At 41.8% G+C, this 9,086-nt stretch overlaps 1 long non-coding RNA gene across 1 annotated transcript in view; it reads right to left on the bottom strand.

The window, feature by feature from the left end:
- Positions 1-1,600: 1,600 nt before the first annotated feature.
- Positions 1,601-9,086, bottom strand: part of LOC115182704 (uncharacterized) — an 8,465-nt gene continuing 979 nt past the window's right edge. Inside the window, exon 2 of the long non-coding RNA XR_003873839.1 lies at positions 1,601-2,429. This is a non-coding gene — a long non-coding RNA (uncharacterized LOC115182704). The remainder of the gene's footprint in view (positions 2,430-9,086) is intronic.

Below are 9,086 nucleotides of genomic sequence, written 5' to 3'. Positions count from 1 at the left end.
GCGTTCCTCTCTCTCTCTCTCCTGTGATACGTCTGCGTTCCTCTCTCTCTCTCTCTCTCTGTGATACATCCTGCGTTTCCTCTCTCTCTCTCTCCCTGTGATACATCCTGCGTTCCTCTCTCTCCCTCTGTGATACGTCCTGCGTTCCTCTCTCTCTCTCCCTCTGTGATACGTCCTGCGTTCCTCTCTCTCCCTCTGTGATACGTCCTGCGTTCCTCTCTCTCTCTCCCTCTGTGATACGATTAAGGATGTTTCAAGTGTATAAGTCAGAACCACCACACACAGTGTGAGGAGGCTATAAAGACAATTATCTTTTAGTAACGGAGTGTTTTCCAGACAAGGGTGGAATAGATGGCTACATTAGTTAGCTTACGTTAACTTACGTCAGTCAAAGATAGAATGAACAAACATGTTTACTCGGCTGAAGGTAGCTACCAGTCTAGCAGTGACTACCAGTACTGTGGCGTAAGGGAAATTGATTGACAACGTGTAAAAATCTATATGATTTAACTGATGGCTAGCAAGCTAACCTACCCGGCTAGGCTAGCAAGCTAACCTACCCCGGCTAGGCTAGCAAGCTAACCTACCCAGCTAGGCTAGCAAGCTAACCAACCCAGCTAGGCTAGCTAGCTAACCTACCCAGGCTAGCAAGCTAACCTACCCAGGCTAGCAAGCTAACCTACCCAGCTAGGCTAGCTAGCTAACCAACCCAGGCTAGCAAGCTAACCTACCCCGGCTAGGCTAGCAAGCTAACCTACCCAGCCTAGGCTAGCAAGCTAACCTACCCAGCCTAGGCTAGCAAGCTAACTAACCCAGCTAGGCTAGCTAGCTAACTTACCCAGCTACGAATCGCATCACTTCTCAGCTGTTGTCGAAATGGACTCACCATCAGTTCAATCTGAAAATCCCTCTGATAATCTTTTGGTCACTGCATCATTCTTAATAGCCACTGGCATAAGCGAACCATGCCAGAGCATGGTGTTTGCAACGCCAGGGTTGTGGGTTCGATTCCCACGGGGGACCAGTACGAAAAAAAAAAAAAATTATGAAATGTATTTACTACTGTAAGTCGCTCTGGATAAGAGCGTCTGCTAAATGACTAAAATGTAAAATGCATAAGCTTAGGTTTTCTGGGTCTCTTTTGGTTTGTTGGTTGGGTTTTGAATAAGATTCTACCAACCTTGTACATAGATATTCATTGTTTTGTGACAATGTGCTCAAGCTCAGTAAATTTGTCTGGGAATCATTGATGGACTGTAATATTCAAACCAGCTGTTAGGTTCAAATTGTTTCAGAGCAAATAACTCACAGACACTAGAGAAGCTTAACAAAGTTTTAATTATTCCCAAAGGGTCGTTACAGCTGTAAATTCAGGACAAAACATGTTCTCACCATCACAAGAATATATACACCCCACTTTGGACACTTCTCCTTCTCTCCAATCCTTACATCTTCTGGTTCAACAGGAAGAGGGTAACAGGATACTAAACCCTTATTACTCCCTTCAGGGGATCTGACCTGACCTCCTGACCTCCTGACCTCAACCCCCTCTTTCACCTAATCCACAGATGTCATTCCACACTCTGTGACTCTTGCCTTGTGTTTTGCCAGGGAGTCTGATCGAAGAAAACCCTTCCCACACTGATCACAGCTGTAAGGTTTCTCTCCTGTATGTTTTCTCTGGTGTCTTCTCAGGCCACTTGAAGCAGAAAAGCTAATTCCACAGTCAGGGCAGTGGTACGGTTTCTCACCTGTGTGTGTTCGTTTATGTATAGATAGAGTTGTGGAGAGAGAAAAACTATCCCCACATACATCACAGCTATACGGTTTCTCTCCGGTATGTTTAGACTGGTGTGTTTTCAGGCCGCTGAAGGTAATATAGCTCATTCCACAGTCGGAGCAGTGAAACGGTTTCTCCTTAGTGTGGATTCGTTTGTGTGTAGCCAGGGCTGCCCGGGCAGCAAAACTCTTCTCATTGTGTACTCTCTGGTGTGATATCATTCCACCTGAGGTAGTAAAACTCATCCCACAGTCAGAGCAGTGATACGGTTTCTCTCCAGTGTGTATTCTCTGGTGTGATATCAGTCTACATGAGGTAGTAAAACCCATCCCGCATTCTGAGCAGTGGTATGGTTTCTCTCCAGTGTGGGTTCTCTGATGTAATTGCATTCCGACTGAGGAAGTAAACCTCCTCCCACAGTCTGAGCAGTGGTATAGTTTCTCTCCGGTGTGGAATCTCTGGTGTTTTTTAAGAGCTGATGAATATTTGTAACCTTTCCCGCAGTCAGAACAGAAGTGAATTCGTTTCCTTGTGGGTCTCCACTGTTTTTTCTTGAGGCGTTTTGATCTGGAGAGACTCTTCTCTGCCTCGTCAGCATCATGAGGTTGTTGAGGTTCCCCAGAGGATTCACGATAGTCACGTGTCTCTCCTGTGTGAACGACAAAGTCAAGACAGATGGTTAACTCATGACCTTCTATTGCGATCTCAGTCTCTCGTTATCTTAATAAGGCATCTCTCTCGTTATCTTAATAAGGCATCTCTCTCGTTATCTTAATAAGGCATCTCTCTCGTTATCTTAATAAGGCATCTCTCTCGTTATCTTAATAAGGCATCTCTCTCGTTATCTTAATAAGGCTTCTCTCTCGTTATCTTAATAAGGCATCTCTCTCGTTATCTTAATAAGGCATCTCTCTCGTTATCTTAATAAGGCATCTCTCTCGTTATCTTAATAAGGCAACTCTCTCGTTATCTTAATAAGGCATCTCTCTCGTTATCTTAATAAGGCTTCTCTCTCGTTATCTTAATAAGGCATCTCTCTCGTTATCTTAATAAGGCATCTCTCTCGTTATCTTAATAAGGCATCTCTCTCGTTATCTTAATAAGGCTTCTCTCTCGTTATCTTAATAAGGCATCTCTCTCGTTATCTTAATAAGGCATCTCTCTCGTTATCTTAATAAGGCATCTCTATCGTTATCTTAATAAGGCATCTCTCTCGTTATCTTATTAAGGCATCTCTCTCGTTATCTTAATAAGGCATCTCTCTCGTTATCTTAATAAGGCATCTCTCTCGTTATCTTAACATCTCTGAAGAAAAAAAACATGAAAGATGGAGTCTTCACGCACCGCTGTTAAACTCCACAGTCGTACAGTATCTAATTGTCAACATAATCCTGATGATGATGATCCAACATGGAGGATACTGTTTTACTACTAGAGATATTAGATCCAACATGGAGGATAACTGTTTTATTACTAGAGATATTAGATCCAACATGGAGGATAACTGTTTTATTACTAGAGATATTAGATCCAACATGGAGGATAACTGTTTTACTACTAGAGATATTAGATGGAGGATAACTGTTTTACTACTAGAGATATTAGATCCAACATGGAGGATAACTGTTTTATTACTAGAGATATTAGATCCAACATGGAGGATAACTGTTTGTACTACTAGAGATATTAGATCCAACATGGAGGATAACTGTTTACTACTAGAGATATTAGATCCAACATGGAGGATAACTGTTTTACTACTAGAGATATTAGATCCAACATGGAGGATAACTGTTTTATTACTAGAGATATTAGATCCAACATGGAGGATAACTGTTTTACTACTAGAGATATTAGATCCAACATGGAGGATAACTGTTTTATTACCAGAGATATTAGATCCAACATGGAGTATGTTTTATTACTAGAGATATTAGATCCAACATGGAGGATAACTGTTTTATTACCAGAGATATTAGATCCAACATGGAGGATAACTGTTTTATTACTAGAGATATTAGATCCAACATGGAGTATGTTTTATTACTAGAGATATTAGATCCAACATGGAGGATAACTGTTTTATTACTAGAGATATTAGATCCAACATGGAGTATAACTGTTTTATTACCAGAGATATTAGATCCAACATGGAGGATAACTGTTTTATTACTAGAGATATTAGATCCAACATGGAGTATGTTTTATTACTAGAGATATTAGATCCAACATGGAGGATAACTGTTTTATTACTAGAGATATTAGATCCAACATGGAGGATAACTGTTTTACTACTAGAGATATTAGATCCAACATGGAGGATAACTGTTTTACTACTAGAGATATTAGATCCAACATGGAGGACAACTGTTTTATTACTAGAGATATTAGATCCAACATGGAGGATAACTGTTTTATTACTAGAGATATTAGATCCAACATGGAGGATAACTGTTTTATTACTAGAGATATTAGATCCAACATGGAGGATAACTGTTTTATTACTAGAGATATTAGATCCAACATGGAGGATAACTGTTTTATTACTAGAGATATTAGATCCAACATGGAGTATGTTTTATTACTAGAGATATTAGATCCAACATGGAGGATAACTGTTTTATTACTAGAGATATTAGATCCAACATGGAGTATAACTGTTTTATTACCAGAGATATTAGATCCAACATGGAGGATAACTGTTTTATTACTAGAGATATTAGATCCAACATCGAGTATGTTTTATTACTAGAGATATTAGATCCAACATGGAGGATAACTGTTTTATTACTAGAGATATTAGATCCAACATGGAGGATAACTGTTTTACTACTAGAGATATTAGATCCAACATGGAGGATAACTGTTTTACTACTAGAGATATTAGATCCAACATGGAGGACAACTGTTTTATTACTAGAGATATTAGATCCAACATGGAGGATAACTGTTTTATTACTAGAGATATTAGATCCAACATGGAGGATAACTGTTTTATTACTAGAGATATTAGATCCAACATGGAGGATAACTATTTTATTACTAGAGATATTAGATCCAACATGGAGGATAACTTTTATTACCAGAGATATTAGATCCAACATGGAGGATAACTGTTTTATTACTAGAGATATTAGATCCAACATGGAGGATAACTGTCTTCACCAGCATAGGGAATGAGACACCAAAATATTCTGGACATTCCTTGCATCAGAGTGGCCATTTAGTTGCTGATTAAATCTTGGATAGGAATCTGCAGCTGAAACAATAAAGCGTTTTGCTAATAAACTGAAGAATGGGGCTGGAGAAATGTATACAACAGGTGGGTCAAATCCTGAATGCTGATTGGTTAAAACCGCATTCCAGCTGGTGTCTATTCCACAAGTTACCACCAGCTAAATCTATAGTGTTAAAATGAATATTTACTCTGTTCCATCTGACTGTGCACAATCCACTGTCTAATCAGCCCTGCCAGGCAATTTATAAACTTGATCTCCACTATAAAAAGCATCTAGACATTATCTCATATTTCTTTTAGACTAACATTTAGTTTTCAACAGCAGAGATTTGTAATAAACCTTGCTGTCCGTCTCTCCGACATTTGCTACATTGTTTGTGTCGGGGTCGGGGTCGGTACTCGGGGTCGGTACTCGGGGTCGGGACTCGGGACTCGGGGTCGGGACGAGAGGCATGTAGCGTTTCTCAGCCAGTCAAAATCATTAAATCAGCTGGTATAACTTTTATGGAGATATATATCTATATATATATAGATATATATATATATATATATATACACATATCTATATACATATACTGCTCAAAAAAATAAAGGGAACACAAACAACACATCCTAGATCTGAATGAAAGAAATAATCTTATTAAATACTTTTTTCTTTACATAGTTGAATGTGTTGACAACAAAATCACACCAAAATAATCAATGGAAATCCAATTTATCAACCCATGGAGGTCTGGATTTGGAGTCACACTCAAAATGAAAGTGGAAAACCACACTACAGGCTGATCCAAATTTGATGTAATGTCCTTAAAACAAGTCAAAATGAGGCTCAGTAGTGTGTGTGGCCTCCACGTGCCTGTATGACCTCCCTACAATGCCTGGGCATGCTCCTGATGAGGTGGTGGATGGTCTCCTGAGGGATCTCCTCCCAGACCTGGACTAAAGCATCCACCAACTCCTGGACAGTCTGTGGTGCAACGTGGCGTTGGTGGATGGAGCGAGACATGATGTCCCAGATGTGCTCAATTGGATTCAGGTCTGGGGAACAGGCGGGCCAGTCCATAGCATCAATGCCTTCCTCTTGCAGGAACTGCTGACACACTCCAGCCACATGAGGTCTAGCATTGTCTTGCAAGAGGAGGAACCCAGGGCCAACCGCACCAGCATATGGTCTCACAAGGGGTCTGAGGATCTCATCTCGGTACCTAATGGCAGTCAGGCTACCTCTGGCGAGCACATGGAGGGCTGTGCGGCCCCCCAAAGAAATGCCACCCCACACCATGACTGACCCACCGCCAAACCGGTCATGCTGGAGGATGTTGCAGGCAGCAGAACGTTCTCCACGGCGTCTCCAGACTCTGTCACGTCTGTCACGTGCTCAGTGTGAACCTGCTTTCATCTGTGAAGAGCACAGGGCGCCAGTGGCGAATTTGCCAATCTTGGTGTTCTCTGGCAAATGCCAAACGTCCTGCACGGTGTTGGGCTGTAAGCACAACCCCCACCTGTGGACGTCGGGCCCTCATACCACCCTCATGGAGTCTGTTTCTGACCGTTTGAGCAGACACATGCACATTTGTGACCTGCTGGAGGTCATTTTGCAGAGCTCTGGCAGTGCTTCTCCTGCTCCTCCTTGCACAAAGGCGGAGGGTAGCGGTCCTGCTGCTGGGTTGTTGCCCTCCTACGGCCTCCTCCACGTCTCCTGATGTACTGGCCTGTCTCCTGGTAGCGCCTCCATGCTCTGGACACTACGCTGACAGACACAGCAAACCTTCTTGCCACAGCTCGCATTGATGTGCCATCCTGGATGAGCTGCACTACCTGAGCCACTTGTGTGGGTTGTAGACTCCGTCTCATGCTACCACTAGAGTGAAAGCACCGACAGCATTCAAAGTGACCAAAACATCAGCCAGGAAGCATAGGAACTGAGAAGTGGTCTGTGGTCCCCACCTGCAGACCCACTCCTTTATTGGGGGTGTCTTGCTAATTGCCTATAATTTCCACCTGTTGTCTATTCCATTTGCACAACAGCATGTGAAATTTATTGTCAATCAGTGTTGCTTCCTAAGTGGACAGTTTGATTTCACAGAAGTGTGATTGACTTGGAGTTACATTGTGTTGTTTAAGTGTTCCCTTTATTTTTTTGAGCAGTGTATATTCATAAATACATATACACACATATATATATATATATATATATATACATACATATACACACACACACACACACACACACACACACACACACACACACACACACACATACACACACATATATATATATATATACAAAGAAATGTACATTGAAAAAGGTCAAACGAAACGAAGTGCATCTTGTTTGCAGCTTCTTTCCAGCTTCAGTTTGAAGTTATATATTGTTGTTGCTGTGTTATTGTTATATTATTATTACCAGCTCGTTGTGAACAGTGTCCTAAGGAGGGAACACACGTTCTATGTCAGGTGAAATCGCGCCTCATTAGCTCAGTGTTACGGCTGCATCCAAATAAAAAGTCACTAGAAAAAACAGCTTCAACAAAACGCAGCTACTTTTTACTGTTATTCTGGCTGGTATTTTTTGACGCGACTGTAAATTAGCCGTAGTTGGCTAGTTAGCAAGCAAGGGGATAAGGACGCTGCCAGCCAGTACGGCGATGGAACATTTAGAACAAACGACTGGGTCGCGTCCATAGATACAGAACACAAAGAACGAAGGACTGGGTCGCGTCTATAGATACAGAACACAAAGAACGAAGGACTGGGTCCGTAGATACAGAACACAAAGAACGAAGGACTGGGTCCGTAGATACAGAACACAAAGAACGAAGGACTGGGTCCATAGATACAGAACACAAAGAACGAAGGACTGGGTCGCACCCATAGATACAGAACACAAAGAATGAAGGACTGGGTCGCGTCCATAGATACAGAACACAAAGAACGAAGGACTGGGTCGCGTCCATAGATACAGAACACAAAGAACGAAGGACTGGGTCGCGTCCATAGATACAGAACACAAAGAACGAAGGACTGGGTCGCGTCCATAGATACAGAACACAAAGAACGAAGGACTGGGTCGCGTCCATAGATACAGAACACAAAGAACGAAGGACTGGGTCGCGTCCATAGATACAGAACACAAAGAACGAAGGACTGGGTCCATAGATACAGAACACAAAGAACGAACGACTGGGTCGCGTCCATAGATACAGAACACAAAGAACGATGGACTGGGTCGCGTCCATAGATATAGAACACATATATATATATCTATATAGATAACATATATATATGTAGGTGAACAGGTTAAACGTAATAACGCTGTTAGGCCTGTCAGGTCAGGGACTGGTCGGGTTAGGAAACGCCCCCAGTGAGGACTCATAGAGACTAATGCAGACACAGAGGGGTTTTTCATACAGAATTCATTAGAATACCTGTCAGGTCAGGGGGCTGGTCGGGTTAGGAAACGCCCCAGTGAGACTCATAGAGACTAATGCAGACACAGAGGGGTTTTTCATACAGAATTCATTAGAATACCTGTCAGGTCAGGGGTCTGGTCGGGTTAGGAAACGCCCCAGTGAGACTCATAGAGACTAATGCAGACACAGAGGGGTTTTTCATACAGAATTCATTAGAATACCTGTCAGGTGTAGGATTAGAATCCAAGTCTGTATTATTATTATTTTTAACTATCAAGAGACCCCATTTTTGAATTCCAATAATTCTCTTTAGAGAATAGTCTTTGCACTGGAATATTTGGTGACATGTATTGCAAGGTATTGCATACCTCATTTTGTTTCTTTATAGTGTGCAAGTGTAATTCAGCAGGGGAGAATGTAACAAAGGTTGGTTATGTTTCCACTTGCCTCTAAAGAAATGTGTATTAATGTTCAAGCATTCTCATTGGTTGGTTCAACTCCGATGACAATAAGGCGTGTTTGTGATTGGCCCCCCGCTTGCAGATAGGGGGAGATCGCGAACGTCAGGTCTTCCCAGTATGAAAATGTGATGCAAGGGATAGGTCACGTTCTGAATACTGTTTTATATTTTATATTTACAATGTGTACAAGTTTG

Source organism: Salmo trutta, unplaced genomic scaffold, assembly GCF_901001165.1.
Source record: "Salmo trutta unplaced genomic scaffold, fSalTru1.1, whole genome shotgun sequence".
NCBI lineage: Eukaryota > Metazoa > Chordata > Actinopteri > Salmoniformes > Salmonidae > Salmo > Salmo trutta.
This window is presented reverse-complemented; position numbering and strand designations above follow the sequence as displayed.